The sequence below is a fragment of the Eutrigla gurnardus genome, assembly GCF_963514095.1.
Source record: "Eutrigla gurnardus genome assembly, chromosome: 11".
NCBI classification, from domain to species: Eukaryota; Metazoa; Chordata; class Actinopteri; order Perciformes; family Triglidae; genus Eutrigla; species Eutrigla gurnardus.
This window is the reverse complement of record NC_139925.1, coordinates 18,328,498-18,344,542: the sequence shown is the minus strand read 5'-3', so window position 1 is coordinate 18,344,542 and position 16,045 is coordinate 18,328,498. Positions and strand designations below refer to the sequence as shown.

Below are 16,045 nucleotides of genomic sequence, written 5' to 3'. Positions count from 1 at the left end.
TGTCTCCATCTCGAATTTCTTGCTTTTCTTTGTTTCTTTGTTTGCAGCCTGAGGAAATGCTTTTGGTCGTTATTTTGGACACTAAATGAGCTGATAATGGACATGAGTGTTAACTGCAGCTCTGACATATGAACCGGACCTACACCGCTGACAGACTGTAAATGTGTTAAAAACGACGACACGTACAAGGTGCTGACTATTAAAACCCTTGGTTCAAATCAGTTGGAGGGTTTTGCGGTCCCACATCTTTCTGTTCACTTATTTCATGCCGTCTTGGCTATCTAAGAAATGCATCACATACTGAAAAACAACAATAACAAAAAGACTGAAACGAACAAAACTAAACATTTAATGGCATGCTTCAATATGTTATATACACAATTACATTCATTCTTTAGCTGATGGGACAAAGATTTCCATTCCACCGTTTGCTTTGAATTCAAATCCAAATATGATCTGAACACTTCACATGCCCAAAATAAATCAGTATATCATGAGACCATTAGAGAGGGACTTTCACTGCACCTGAATGAGTCTTGATGAGATGAAAGTGAAAATCCAGCAGCTGGATCAGAATCGCATTCAAGTCCAACGAAGCTGGGAAGAGAATTTGCAGCCGAACTCTTGGTGACCCTCTGGGGGATGATGGGTAAAAACGCTTGCCTTCAGTTCTGATGGACTGAGGGAAACACTCTCCTGTTCACTTTCCAAGCCCCTGGTCTCTAAGTCTGGGTCGTCTAAACCTACAAGAAACCCTCAAAGCTCCCTGACTGACGTGTGGTCGTCGACTCCTGTAGCCCAAAACCGAGTCCTGATGGATTAATTGAGAAAATCTGTGTGTTTGCTGCAGGGAGCAGGTGAGAGGATTAAATAACAGACGCACACAGGTAGACTTGTTTATAAGGGAGACAGAACCACACACACATTATGTCTGTGGGCTATCTGGGTCTTTAGTTCAGCGCCCTGATGAAAAGTCATTACCTTGATTATCTGCTGACCCTAATGCAAACTACGAGACAAGGACAGAGGCTCTCACCGATGAACGCATGATTACACTGAGTGTGTGTGTGTGTGTGTGTGTGTGTGCGTGTGTGTGTGTGTGTGTGTGTTAAACTGTGAACTCTGAGAATCTTGGCTCTCATCACTTTAATGGATGACAGAGATCAAAGTGAAATCACATAAAATTGATTTGGATGCCCAAATCTGACAAAGTGAAGAGACGTTACTGAGCTCATGATGGGTGCTGTTGTTTACTTTTGTACTGCCCCAAAAAACAGTAGCGGAAAGTACATTAACTGAAGTACTTTCTTAGAGTGTCATAAACTCTATACCTTTTTTGAAAAAGAAGCAAAAGTAAAAACATACAGTCAAACGGAGGTGAAGACTTTTAGTTTCAACTACTGCTTTCAACATCAACCCACTGAAGAATAATTACAATCAAGTGTGTGTGTGTGTGTGTGTGTGTTTCATCGCCTGCATCCATATAATCACCGGTTAAACTGATGGAGATGAACGTAGGACACTGCATGATTGACAGGCAGGAGGAAACCACACAGAGACATGAGGGTTCACGCTTGAAGGTCGTGTCTCAGTTTGAATAGAAAGCTGAACTGAATACGTTAGAATGATGCCGACAACAGTCTATAGACTCTACACAGTAGATACACAATGGAGATGTTTCACTCTGAGCTCAAGACGGCATTAACCCTGGAACACCCAGGAAACAAGGTACAGTATATACTATAGTATATATACACATTCATATACACTACTGTTGAAAGGTTTGTGATGAACGTTAATTTGTATGGAGGGTTTCGACTCGACTGACAACTGAAAGGGAAGAAAGAGACAAAGATGCCCCTGGGCAACAGGTGAATAAGAATATTATAAAAAATCACCAGTCATTGGTAAAAGAAACTGGAAGCGTAGTATCAACATGTGTGCATAATTAAATAAGAACAGGTTCCTGTTTCATAGCAAGGGCACAATAACGCCTACATTATAAGACGCTGGAATTAACAGGTAACTTGTTCCTCAAAGCTTCTACGAACAGAAATGGAAGATTAATCTTGTAAAACTGTTAAACTAAACGTTACAACATCACAACTGCACCGTAGTTCAATAATGAGGATGATTTTATCAAAATATCTAACACCTTTTGTATGTTGCAGAGAATCTTTATGTCGTTGTGTGTTGAGTTAAGCATCTTATCCTGTAATAATATTTCATGTAGTTTTATCTGTTCTTAAGGCCTAAACACAAGTGAAGCAAATCATTTACCTTCTGTCCTTTTTGTCCTTTGGTTTGTGCTTAAACATGAAAAACAACCAAATGTTTCAGGTCAAAACGTTTGATTGCATTTAGTGAAGACGTAGTTATAATCCAGAGTGCAGATCATGTTTGTTCAATCTATTTGATCAGCTCTTGACCTAAATATACAATCAGCTGGAAGAACAAACTTCAGCTGTTTTGTCACACAGTCAGCTTTCTTTTGGACTGTATAAACCAGCGGTGGAAAGTAACTAAGTATATTTACTCTCTTCTGTACTTCAGTACCGTGACCCTCCATCTATCTATCTACGCACCAATTGAATACATTGAACAATTGGACAATGAACATTATTAATTCCCCTTTTAGCTCTGGTTAAATTTGATAATTTATGTTATGTGTTGTAATATTGACAAATGGGGGTGAATGTAAATAAATGTCATTATCTCAATAAAGAAATATTTCAAGAGATCAGGTGTCTGGTGTCTGTCTGTCTCTCAGGACTTCTGCTTGATTGGCAGATGATTCAGGAAGCAGCAGGTGTGTGTGTGTGTGTGTGTGTGTGTGTGTGTGTGTGTGTGTGTGTGTGTGTGTGTGTGTGTGTGTGTGTGTGTGTGCATGTGTGTGTGCCTGTGCATGCGTGCATGCGCCTGGAAAGTATTTAATTAATCACAAAAAACTGACCCCTTCTTCAGTTCAGAAGGACAAAAATAATCCTCACAAATCCCTTTCACTATTCATGACTTTTCCTAATTTTCTCTTTCAAAGGAAGGGTTGACATACAATGCTTATCTACACTATGGATTTCTGTTCTGACAAGAACCAATGTAGGACATTTAGAGCATTAGCAGCAAACAACTATTAGCTAGATGTAGTGGAGTAACGTCTGCCTGAGGAGAGAAAGAAGCCACTCTCCCTCTGTGTGTGTTGTTATCTGAGCTTCACCTTACATTGTTGACATAGCTGGGTTGGTGGCATGTGCTTTTTAGTGCATGTTAGTCAATGAGAGCTTGCCGTAGCCTACAGGCTAGCTCATGGCTGAGTGAACGATAATCTCATAGTTTATAGTAGACAACTATGTTTCTATGAATGACTACTGTCTTGAAATGACGTTAACATCAAAATGAAATTAAACCCTCACTCACAATATCTTAAAACATTTCAGTGGACTTTCTAAATATTAACTTAAAAAGAAGAAGAAAATACATTACTTTTATAGCTGGTTGCTGATTATTTTCTGTCAGCAACCAGCAAGCAGTCAAGCATAGAAAAAGTTATTTTTAAATGGAGTCGGGCACATTGCTCGCTCCACATCAAATGCACCGTGACTACATCGCATCACTGGCAAACTTCATGGAAAATAATGAGGATCTGTTTTAACCGAATATGAAACTTTAAACCAGCTAAAACCAGCGAACTGCCTGCATGTGGACTACTTTGCAGTTTATGCTACATGAGTTGCCCTGAGTGTGTATTAAGGGCACGGTGTGTTGATATTGGAGTTAGTTGAAAGGTGACGCGAAACAGTGGCCAAACTGTATTTGATGCATGCAGGTCATTTTGTTTCAACTTTATGGTTTTAATAAGGTCAGAAAAATAGCAACAAAGTATTAAAAGGAAAAATGTGTTAACTTTGCAACAATCATTTTTGTAACAGCAGGACAAACAATGAGGGACAATTAGGCAGTGAAGCCAATTACTACGAACAAAAGGGCTCAAATCAAATAATTAAAATATCAGGTGTTGGTTTGTGGACGTTTGAGTTATATAACTTGGCTGTTAATTCATGTTTTTATTAGATGTCATAGATATCACACTAGTTGACAGATAACAGATGTACTTGCTGTGGTCGGCTTAGCCAATCAGAATGGATGAAGCACTGGCGTCACGCCTGCTGTTTCTGTGTCGGCCGTCAATTAAGCTGAAGTCCTGTGTGTGTGTGTGTGTGTGTGTGTGTGTGTGTGTGTGTGTGCATGTGATCGCCCCAATCAACAGCTCATCAGAAGGTGAACACTTAATTTAGGATAGCGTCTTTGATTTAAAGTTGAATTATAACCAGGTTAAAGTTGTAAGCAGTAGTGGAATGTAACAAACTAAATTTCTTCGCATACTGTATAAAAATTCCAGGTACTTTTACTTTACTTGATATTTCCTTTGTATGCTACTCTCTACTACCCTACACCTCAGAGGTAAATATTGTACTTTTACTACATATATCTGATAGTTTAAATTACTTTTAAGATTACAATTGTTTTTATTTGCTTCCTCTCCAGTGAAAACCATGTTTCTCCAGATGTGTTGATGTTGAATGTTTGTGAGAACCCCTCTTGGTTCATCTATTGTCACAAAGCTAAAAACAGGGCTGTATGAATTCATGAAAAGTTGAATATGTAGCGGTCCTGCTGATAAAATGGTCATACTGTTATTTAAGTACAACTTTTATTGAAGTAAGGTTTGTAACGCAGGGCTTTACATGGAGTGGAGTATTTTCACAATGTGGTATTGTTGCATTTACTTCAGTAAAATCATCAGAATACTTCTGCCACCCCATTTCTGATCCTATTTCTGGTTTAATTCCATTATATTGACATTCAGTGATGACCTCTCCATGTAGCAGTTCTCATTGTTAGTGGCTGAGTCTGCCATCCAGCTTGATTCCAGTCACTTTCACTCACTGAGATTGACAGGAAACAAAGCATGTAATCCAGTGTCCATGTTTGTAATTTGATCTGATTGACATCAGCCTCGCCATCGGAAATCAAGCAGATGAGGGGGTCGCTGTGCCATTATTTGGTGGGCTCTTTGCCTGCAGCATTCCACCACAATCTGACGTCAGCATGTAGCCAGAGTAGAAAAATCTTTGGAAACAACCGTCTGAAGCCTGACTTTCACATGACCTCATTATTGGGCACTTTGGGCACTATTATGTACTTATTTGTACTTTACATCACTGTACTGTAAACAGATACATGAGCCACTCTAACATCGGACATTACAAAGTAGTTGCTTAAACATTGTTATCAAACCACAGATACCATTGCTATGGTAACCACAGGCTGGTGCGTGAATGGGTTATTACTTAAGGGTTGAGTCTCGGGGGGATATATTTTGACTTGAGGGGTCAGTGATGGAGTCCTGGGTTTGTTTTCAAACTCACTGTAGAAGTACAGCAGTGCAGCCTGCAGTGTACCGTGAACAAAAGACAATTCAAAGATTTTTTTTCTCTCCACTGCAGTTAGGGTCTTTTCTTTGCCACAATTTTCCTCCGAAGGCTGTTTCATATTGTCTTGTTCTTGAAGGTGCTGCAGCTTCTGTTCAGCTGAGGAGAGCACTAAGTGCTAATGGGAGCTTCCTGACAAAAGCAAGGAGACAATACAATAAAAAATCATGAAAACAACCGCACACACACACACACACACACACACACACACACACCAGTCATCAGCCCTCTGAAGAAAACACAACATAAACTCATCATACACGGACATACAATGACAGTGTCACCTTGCAATCATAACCTCATTGTCAGTGATGGAGGAAGTATTCAGATCCACACTGTGAGAGATACAAGTACATTTCCTGCATTGAAAATGTTACTTTGGTAAAAATATTATCAGGAAAATGTAGTTCAAGTATTTAAAGTAGTGAAATGTCCCCTGTGACGCTTACACTATTATTGATGATTTGATTATTATTCATGTAACTATACATGTAAAAGCAGGATGTTGGTTGAGGTGGAGCTCATTTTGAGATCATTAACTTGTGATTATTTTTCATTACATGTAGATCTGGTTATTTTATCCATTAATTGATTATTTGGATTGTAAGAGTTGTGAAAATAATCAGAAGTACCATCACAATTATCCAGAGTCCAAAGTGACACAGTCATGTTTGTCCAAACTTTTATTTTTTTATTCTATACATTACAATTATTAAAAGAGAAAAAGCAGTAAATCTGGAAACAGGACATGTTGTTTCATGAAAGTTTCCTATTAATAAAAAATATAACAAAACCACATACATTTAAAGGAACATTAATTGTTTTATGGAACATTAATAACATAAATAACACATGCAACAAGCATACACAAACATGCACAAGTAACATGCATCTGACATCAATTGCATATGCGAACAACCGCATGTACCACCTATTGGATTTCAAGGGGGTTCGGTAGAGGTGCACCAGCAGGTCAACCTTCCCCAGGTGGTTTTCCTGGCTGCTGGCTTGCTGTTGTTGGTGGGCCTCTAGACTTGTGGTGCTGACTCCTCCTCCTCAATGAGCACCTCCACTGAAGGCCACACGCACTTCCTCCTCTTGGCAGAGGGGCCATGTCATTCATCATCGTCTTCCTCCTCGGAGCCCTCATCATCACTGATGGTGGGGTCAGCTGGCACAACAGTCTCCATCTTTCCATAAAAGACCTGCTGCTAAAGAAAAGAGAGATTTTGAGTCAATATTGAGCCCACTTTGAGTTATCTGTGAAGGAAATTAATTACAGTGAAATGTAAATCTATTTAAATTAAAGAATGTTTATATATATCAGGAGTGCTACAGTTAATCAGCCATTTTAGGCCATTTTTTCAATTTTTCCAATTGTAGGGTTTGTATTTTAACGAACTCCTCCTACAGCATTGATCCGATTCCTGCCAAACTGGCTGAGACTGATCCAAAATCATCGAAAGGACATGTTTTATAAGAGTCTCCCCCTGAACACATTTGCACTGCAATATTGACCTGAGGTAAGAGCGCCACCTGATGGTTCCTGTAAATATCATGTTTTTACACTTTTACGGCTACTTTTAAGAGATTGAACACCTTTAACTTTGATGTACCTGCATGAAACTTTGTAAGTACATAGAGCATGTAGAGATGTACAAAAAAGCCTCTTGGACCCATGCCCTAAACCCAACAGGAACTCAGCCATTTTGCATTTTATGTGCAATTTAAACGATTTTTCGTCTTTTTCATGCAGTATATTTTAACGAACTCCTCCTACAGGGTTGCTCTGGTTCCTACCAAACTTTGTGAGTCTGTTCTAGAGCAACAATTAAAAATCATCGAAAGGTCTTACATAAGTCAAAGGGCATGGCCAGGACGACTCCACAAACATGGACAAATTTCATGCTTCACAACACTCTAAACTGTTATAACTTCAGTGTCCATTGTCCGATCTTTTGATGTTTGATGAGAGTCTGACCCTCAACGCGTCTGCACTGCAATTTTGACTGACAATCAGAGTGCCACCTAATGGGGACATGAAATGTCATGTTTTTACCTTCATATCAGGCTCAGTGTCCTGGGACTTTGCACCCCAGTCGAGCGTGACGACTTCAATCGTCTGATATTGTGATCAACATGACGATTCAGGCAGGGGACGACTGGCCACGTGGCGGTGGCTGGGGACGACCCGCGCTATGGCGGTGGCCAGGCCAGGCGGTCCGACACTGAAGGCGGTCGTAGCACTAACCGAGGTGCGTGTATGCGAGGGCCCGTGCATCACTGCTCGTTATTATTATTGTTTGAAAGTTTGTCCTCAACAGTTGCTTTGATGCAGCTTCGACCCAAATCCCACATCATTTTATAATGTTCATTTGCTAAAAGGACGACAGATTCAGGGATGCCGACCTTATGTTCTGTATTAAACTGGGTCACTGATTGAATTAAAGCTTCATCCATTATGGCCGACTACGTTTCACAACACACACTGTTCAGGTGAAAGTAGGACGCTGACAACTTGTCCTTCAGTGTGTTTTTATATGATTTACTCCCAGCACCTGTTCAAAATATGATGCAGCCACAAATAAATGAAATTATCCTTTTTATCACAAAAGACACGATGGGAACCATGGTGGCAAAAAGTTGAAAATAATATTTAGCCCAACTGAAAATAAGTAAAAGAAAACCAAAGTGAGTTAAATTAGACCTGTAGATAAAGTGACCCCCCTACCGCCCCAACAAAAAAAGAATCATGGAATGATTCACCTGATCCTTCTCACAAAGTCCATTGATGATTCCAAAAACACACTTCCTGCTGCTGTTCAACAAAAGCTTTTCAAATGAATTAATTTATCTTGAACGACCTCAGCTGACCCCTTCTGATGTGAAGAAGAAGCAGTTCTCCTCCAAGCTCCAATTATGACGTCTATATCTCATTATTATGCCTTTCTAATTAATAGTAATCTAAACCCAAGTGTGAACCCTCAAACCTTTTTGAAAAAGTTACTACACGACAACACGTCTTCACCGTCCGATATATATATATACTGTATATATATACATATAAGTAAATTTAAGGCTTAGTAAATTCAATTTTCTCAGAGAAAGTAGGTCCCACAGAGGCACTGTAGCTTAGTTGGTTAAAGCACCTGTCTTGTAAACAGGAGATCCTAGGTTCGAATCCCAGTGGTGCCTTGCTGTCTGCTGTGTTTATGTCAAATACATGACGCTTGTCTACCATGGAAAAGCGGAAACATCCTGAACTCATAGAGAAGAAGCCAGGTGATGAAATTGAAATGAAAATGTATGTTTATAATGGGTCTGTCTTGTCAACAGCAATTCCTGAGTTCAAATCCCTGCAGCATTTCAATATCAGTTAATTTCGTGACATTATGTACCCACCATGTGGCTCAAAGATACTTGCTTACTGACTATTTTTCTTTAAATATTCTTTCTTCATTTTGAACCAAAAACAATTTGAGTCAATCGAAGTGATATTAACAGTTTGGACCAACTAGAAAAAGTAACAATTGAAACATCAGAGAAAGTTGATCTCACAGAGGCACTGTGGCTTAGTTGGTTAAAGCACCTGTCTAGTAAACAGGAGATCCTGGGTTCAAATCCCAGCAGTGCCTCACTAACTGAAATGATTATGTCAGGTATGTACACCTACCTCCTGCACAAAATTCATTGAGCACAATGGAGCGGATGAAATTGCAATGTTGAGAAATGATTATAGTGGATTGGGCTGCCTATCTTTTCAAGAGCAGTTCCTGAGTTCAAATCCCTGCAGAATTTCATTATGTTAATTTTGTCACATTATTAGTAAATTCAAAGCTTAGTGAACTCCAGTTTCTAATGAACAGCAGGTCACAGGTTCAAATCCCAGCAGCACCGCTCGCTGTTCTCTTCTCGTATAAAACACCCCAGGAACATCTACAGTTTGGACCAACTAGAAAAAGTAACAATTGAAACATCAGAGAAAATTGCTCTCACAGAGGCGCTGTGGCTTAGTTGGTTAAAGCACCTGTCTCGTAAACAGGAGATCCTGGGTTCAAATCCCAGCGGTGCCTCACTGACTAAAAATGATTATGTCAAGTATGTACACCTATCTCCTGCACAAAATATCCAAAATTCATTGAGCACAATGGAGCTGAAGAAACTGGAATGAAAAGGAACTGTTTTAGTGGGTTGGGTTGAGTTCAAATATCTGCAGAATTTCATTATGTTAATTTTGTCACATTATTAGTAAATTCAAAGCTTTTTAAATTCAAGTTTCTAATGAACAGGAGGTCACGGGTTCAAATCCCAGCAGCACCGCTTGCTGTTCTCTTCTTGTATGAAACACCTCAGAGACATCTACAGTTTGGACCAACTAGAAGAAAGTAACAATTCAAACATCAGAGAAAGTCAATCTCACAGAGGCACTGTGGCTTAGTTGGTTAAAGCACCTGTCTCGTAAACAGGAAATCCTGGGTTCAAATCCCAGCGGTGCCTCACTGACTGAAATGAATATGTCAAGCGTGTACACATATCTTCAGCACAAAATATCCAAAATTCATTGAGCACAATAGAGCTGATGAAACTCAAATTAAGATAAATGATTATAGTGGGTTGGGCTGCCTGCCTTGTCAACAGGAGTTCCTGTGTTCAAATCCCTGCAGAATTTCATTATGTTAATTTTGTCACATATTAGTAAATTTAAGGCTTAGTAAATTCAATTTTCTTAGAGAAAGTAGGTCCCACTGAGGCACTGTGGCTTAGTTGGTTAAAGCACCTGTCTTGTAAACAGGAGATCCTGTGTACGAATCCCAGTGGTACCTCGCTGTCTGCTGTGTTTATGTCAAATACATGATGCTTGTCTACCATGGAAAAGCAGAAACATCCTGAACTCATAGAGAAGAAGCCAGGTATTGAAATGAAAGTGTATGTTTATAATGGGTCTGTTTTGTCAACAGCAATTCCTGAGTTCAAATCCCTGCAGCATTTCAATATCAGTTAATTTCATGACATTATTTACCCACCAGGTGTCTCAAAGATACTTGCTTACTGACTATTTTTCTTTAAATATTCTTTCTTCATTTTGAACCAAAAACAATTTGAGTCAATCGAAGTGATATTAACAGTTTGGACCAACTAGAAAAAGTAACAATTGAAACATCAGAGAAAGTTGCTCTCACAGAGGCGCTGTGGCTTAGTTGGTTAAAGCACCTGTCTTGTAAACAGGAGATCCTGGGTTCAAATCCCAGCAGTGCCTCACTGACTGAAATGATTATGTCAGGTATGTACACCTATCTCCTGCAGAAAATTCATTGAGCACAATGGAGCTGATGAAATTGGAATGTTGAGAAATGATTATAGTTCGTTGGGCTGCCTGTTTTGTCAAGAGCAGTTCCTGAATTCAAATCCCTGCAGAATTTCATTATGTTAATTTTGTCACATTATTCGTAAATTCAAAGCTTAGTGAACTCCAGTTTCTAATGAACAGGAGGTCACGGGTTCAAATCCCAGCAGCACCGCTTGCTGTTCTCTTCTCGTATAAAACACCCCAGGAATATCTACAGTTTGGACCAACTAGAAGAAAGTAACAATTGAAACATCAGAGAAAATTGCTCTCACAGAGGCGCTGTGGCTTAGTTGGTCAAAGCACCTGTCTAGTAAACAGGAGATCCTGTGTTCAAATCCCAGCAGTGCCTCACTGACTAAAAATGATTATGTCAAGTATGTACACCTATCTCCTGCACAAAATATCCAGAATTCATTGAGCACAATGGAGCTGAAGAAACTGGAATGAAAAGGAACTGTTTTAGTGGGTTGGGTTGAGGTCAAATATCTGCAGAATTTCATTATGTTCATTTTGTCACATTATTAGTAAATTCAAAGCTTATTAAATTCAAGTTTCTAATGAACAGGAGGTCACGGGTTCAAATCCCAGCAGCACCGCTTGCTGTTCTCTTCTTGTATGAAACACCTCAGAGACATCTACAGTTTGGACCAACTAGAAGAAAGTAACAATTCAAACATCAGAGAAAGTCAATCTCACAGAGGCACTGTGGCTTAGTTGGTTAAAGCACCTGTCTTGTAAACAGGAGATCTTGGGTTCAAATCCCAGCGGTGCCTCACTGACTGAAATGAATATGTCAGGCATGTACACATATCTCCAGCACAAAATATCCAAAATTCATTGAGCACAATAGAGCTGATGAAACTCAAATTAAGATAAATGATTATAGTGGGTTGGGCTGCCTGCCTTGTCAACAGGAGTTCCTGTGTTCAAATCCCTGCAGAATTTCATTATGTTAATTTTGTCACATATTAGTAATTTTAAGGCTTAGTAAATTCAATTTTCTTAGAGAAAGCAGGTCCCACAGAGGCACTGTGGCTTAGTTGGTTAAAGCACTTGTCTTGTAAACAGGAGATCCTGGGTTCGAATCCCAGTGGTACCTTGCTGTCTGCTGTGTTTATGTCAAATACATGACACTTGTCTACCATGGAAAAGCAGAAACATCCTGAACTCATAGAGAAGAAGCCAGGTGATGAAATTGAAATGAAAATGTATGTTTATAATGTGTCTGTCTTGTCAACAGCAATTCCTGAGTTCAAATCCCTGCAGCATTTCAATATCAGTTAATTTCGTGACATTATTTACCCACCATGTGTCTCAAAGATACTTGCTTACTGACTATTTTTCTTTAAATATTCTTTCTTCATTTTGAACCAAAAACAATTTGAGTCAATCGAAGTGATATTAACAGTTTGGACCAACTTGAAAAAGTAACAATTGAAACATCAGAGAAAGTTGATCTCACAGAGGTGCTGTGGCTTAGTTGGTTAAAGCACCTGTCTTGTAAACAGGAGATCCTGGGTTCAAATCCCAGCAGTGCCTCTCTGACTGAAATGATTATCTCAGGTATGTACACCTATCTCTTGCACAAAATTCATTGAGCACAATGGAGCTGATGAAATTGCAATGTTGAGAAATGATTGTAGTGGCTTGGGCTGCCCTTCTTGTCAAGAGCAGTTCCTGAGTTCAAATCCCTGCAGAATTTCATTATGTTAATTTTGTCACATTATTAGTAAATTCAAAGCTTAGTGAACTCCAGTTTTTCTAATGAACAGGAGGTCACGGGTTCAAATCCCAGCAGCACAGCTTGCTGTTCTCTTCTCGTATAAAACACCCCAGGAACATCTACAGTTTGGACCAACTAGAAGAAAGTAACAATTGAAACATCAGAGAAAATTGCTCTCACAGAGGCGCTGTGGCTTAGTTGGTTAAAGCACCTGTCTAGTAAACAGGAGATCCTGGGTTCAAATCCCAGCGGTGCCTCACTCACTGAAATGAATATGTCAAGCGTGTACACATATCTGCAGCACAAAATATCCAAAATTCATTGAGCACAATAGAGCTGATGAAACTCAAATTAAGATAAATGATTATAGTAGGTTGGGCTGCCTGCCTTGTCAACAGGAGTTCCTGTGTTCAAATCCCTGCAGAATTTCATTATGTTAATTTTGTCACATATTAGTAATTTTAAGGCTTAGTAAATTCAATTTTCTTAGAGAAAGCAGGTCCCACAGAGGCACTGTGGCTTAGTTGGTTAAAGCACTTGTCTTGTAAACAGGAGATCCTGGGTTCGAATCCCAGTGGTACCTTGCTGTCTGCTGTGTTTATGTCAAATACATGACACTTGTCTACCATGGAAAAGCAGAAACATCCTGAACTCATAGAGAAGAAGCCAGGTGATGAAATTGAAATGAAAATGTATGTTTACAATGTGTCTGTCTTGTCAACAGCAATTCCTGAGTTCAAATCCCTGCAGCATTTCAATATCAGTTAATTTTGTGACATTATTTACCCACCATGTGTCTCAAAGATACTTGCTTACTGACTATTTTTCTTTAAATATTCTTTCTTCATTTTGAACCAAAAACAATTTGAGTCAATCGAAGTGATATTAACAGTTTGGACCAACTAGAAAAAGTAACAATTGAAACATCAGAGAAAGTTGATCTCACAGAGGTGCTGTGGCTTAGTTGGTTAAAGCACCTGTCTTATAAACAGGAGATCCTGGGTTCAAATCCCAGCAGTGCCTCTCTGACTGAAATGATTATGTCAGGTATGTACACCTATCTCTTGCACAAAATTCATTGAGCACAATGGAGCTGATGAAATTGCAATGTTGAGAAATGATTGTAGTGGGTTGGGCTGCCCTTCTTGTCAAGAGCAGTTCCTGAGTTCAAATCCCTGCAGAATTTCATTATGTTAATTTTGTCACATTATTAGTAAATTCAAAGCTTAGTGAACTCCAGTTTTTCTAATGAACAGGAGGTCACGGGTTCAAATCCCAGCAGCACAGCTTGCTGTTCTCTTCTCGTATAAAACACCCCAGGAACATCTACAGTTTGGACCAACTAGAAGAAAGTAACAATTGAAACATCAGAGAAAATTGCTCTCACAGAGGCGCTGTGGCTTAGTTGGTTAAAGCACCTGTCTAGTAAACAGGAGATCCTGGGTTCAAATCCCAGCGGTGCCTCACTCACTGAAATGAATATGTCAAGCGTGTACACATATCTGCAGCACAAAATATCCAAAATTCATTGAGCACAATAGAGCTGATGAAACTCAAATTAAGATAAATGATTATAGTAGGTTGGGCTGCCTGCCTTGTCAACAGGAGTTCCTGTGTTCAAATCCCTGCAGAATTTCATTATGTTAATTTTGTCACATATTAGTAATTTTAAGGCTTAGTAAATTCAATTTTCTTAGAGAAAGCAGGTCCCACAGAGGCACTGTGGCTTAGTTGGTTAAAGCACTTGTCTTGTAAACAGGAGATCCTGGGTTCGAATCCCAGTGGTACCTTGCTGTCTGCTGTGTTTATGTCAAATACATGACACTTGTCTACCATGGAAAAGCAGAAACATCCTGAACTCATAGAGAAGAAGCCAGGTGATGAAATTGAAATGAAAATGTATGTTTACAATGTGTCTGTCTTGTCAACAGCAATTCCTGAGTTCAAATCCCTGCAGCATTTCAATATCAGTTAATTTTGTGACATTATTTACCCACCATGTGTCTCAAAGATACTTGCTTACTGACTATTTTTCTTTAAATATTCTTTCTTCATTTTGAACCAAAAACAATTTGAGTCAATCGAAGTGATATTAACAGTTTGGACCAACTAGAAAAAGTAACAATTGAAACATCAGAGAAAGTTGATCTCACAGAGGTGCTGTGGCTTAGTTGGTTAAAGCACCTGTCTTATAAACAGGAGATCCTGGGTTCAAATCCCAGCAGTGCCTCTCTGACTGAAATGATTATGTCAGGTATGTACACCTATCTCTTGCACAAAATTCATTGAGCACAATGGAGCTGATGAAATTGCAATGTTGAGAAATGATTGTAGTGGGTTGGGCTGCCCTTCTTGTCAAGAGCAGTTCCTGAGTTCAAATCCCTGCAGAATTTCATTATGTTAATTTTGTCACATTATTAGTAAATTCAAAGCTTAGTGAACTCCAGTTTTTCTAATGAACAGGAGGTCACGGGTTCAAATCCCAGCAGCACAGCTTGCTGTTCTCTTCTCGTATAAAACACCCCAGGAACATCTACAGTTTGGACCAACTAGAAGAAAGTAACAATTGAAACATCAGAGAAAATTGCTCTCACAGAGGCGCTGTGGCTTAGTTGGTTAAAGCACCTGTCTAGTAAACAGGAGATCCTGGGTTCAAATCCCAGCGGTGCCTCACTGACTGAAATGAACATGTGAAGCGTGTACACATATCTCCAGCACAAAATATCCAAAATTCATTGAGCACAATAGAGCTGATGAAACTCAAATTAAGATAAATGATTATAGTGGGTTGGGCTGCCTGCCTTGTCAACAGGAGTTCCTGTGTTCAAATCCCTGCAGAATTTCATTATGTTGATTTTGTCACATATTAGTAAATTTAAGGCTTAGTAAATTCAATTTTCTTAGAGAAAGCAGGTCAGGCACTGTGGCTTAGTTGGTTAAAGCACCTGTCTTGTAAACAGGAGATCCTGGGTTCGAATCCCAGTGGTACCTTGCTGTCTGCTGTGTTTATGTCAAATACATGACACTTGTCTACCATGGAAAAGCAGAAACATCCTGAACTCATAGAGAAAAAGCCAGGTGATGAAATTGAAATGAAAATGTATGTTTATAATGTGTCTGTCTTGTCAACAGCAATTCCTGAGTTCAAATCCCTGCAGCATTTCAATATCAGTTAATTTCGTGACATTATTTACCCACCATGTGTCTCAAAGATACCTGCTTACTGACTATTTTTCTTTAAATATTCTTTCTTCATTTTGAACCAAAAACAATTTGAGTCAATCGAAATGATATTAACAGTTTGGACCAACTAGAAAAAGTAACAATTGAAACATCAGAGAAAGTTGCTCTCACAGAGGCGCTGTGGCTTAGTTGGTTAAAGCACCTGTCTTGTAAACAGGAGATCCTGGGTTCAAATCCCAGCAGTGCCTCTCTGACTGAAATGATTATGTCAGGTATGTACACCTATCTCCTGCACAAAATTCA

At 39.3% G+C, this 16,045-nt stretch overlaps 1 protein-coding gene across 2 annotated transcripts in view; it reads right to left on the bottom strand.

Annotated features, from left to right (window-relative positions):
- LOC311020488 (melanopsin-A-like) overlaps positions 1-781 on the bottom strand; it is a 37,343-nt gene extending 36,562 nt beyond the window's left edge. For both annotated transcript variants that reach the window (XM_084020536.1, XM_084020537.1), the window contains exon 1: positions 526-781. The gene's annotated coding sequence lies outside the window, so the exon portion shown is untranslated. The remainder of the gene's footprint in view (positions 1-525) is intronic.
- Between the last annotated feature and the right edge of the window lie 15,264 nt (positions 782-16,045).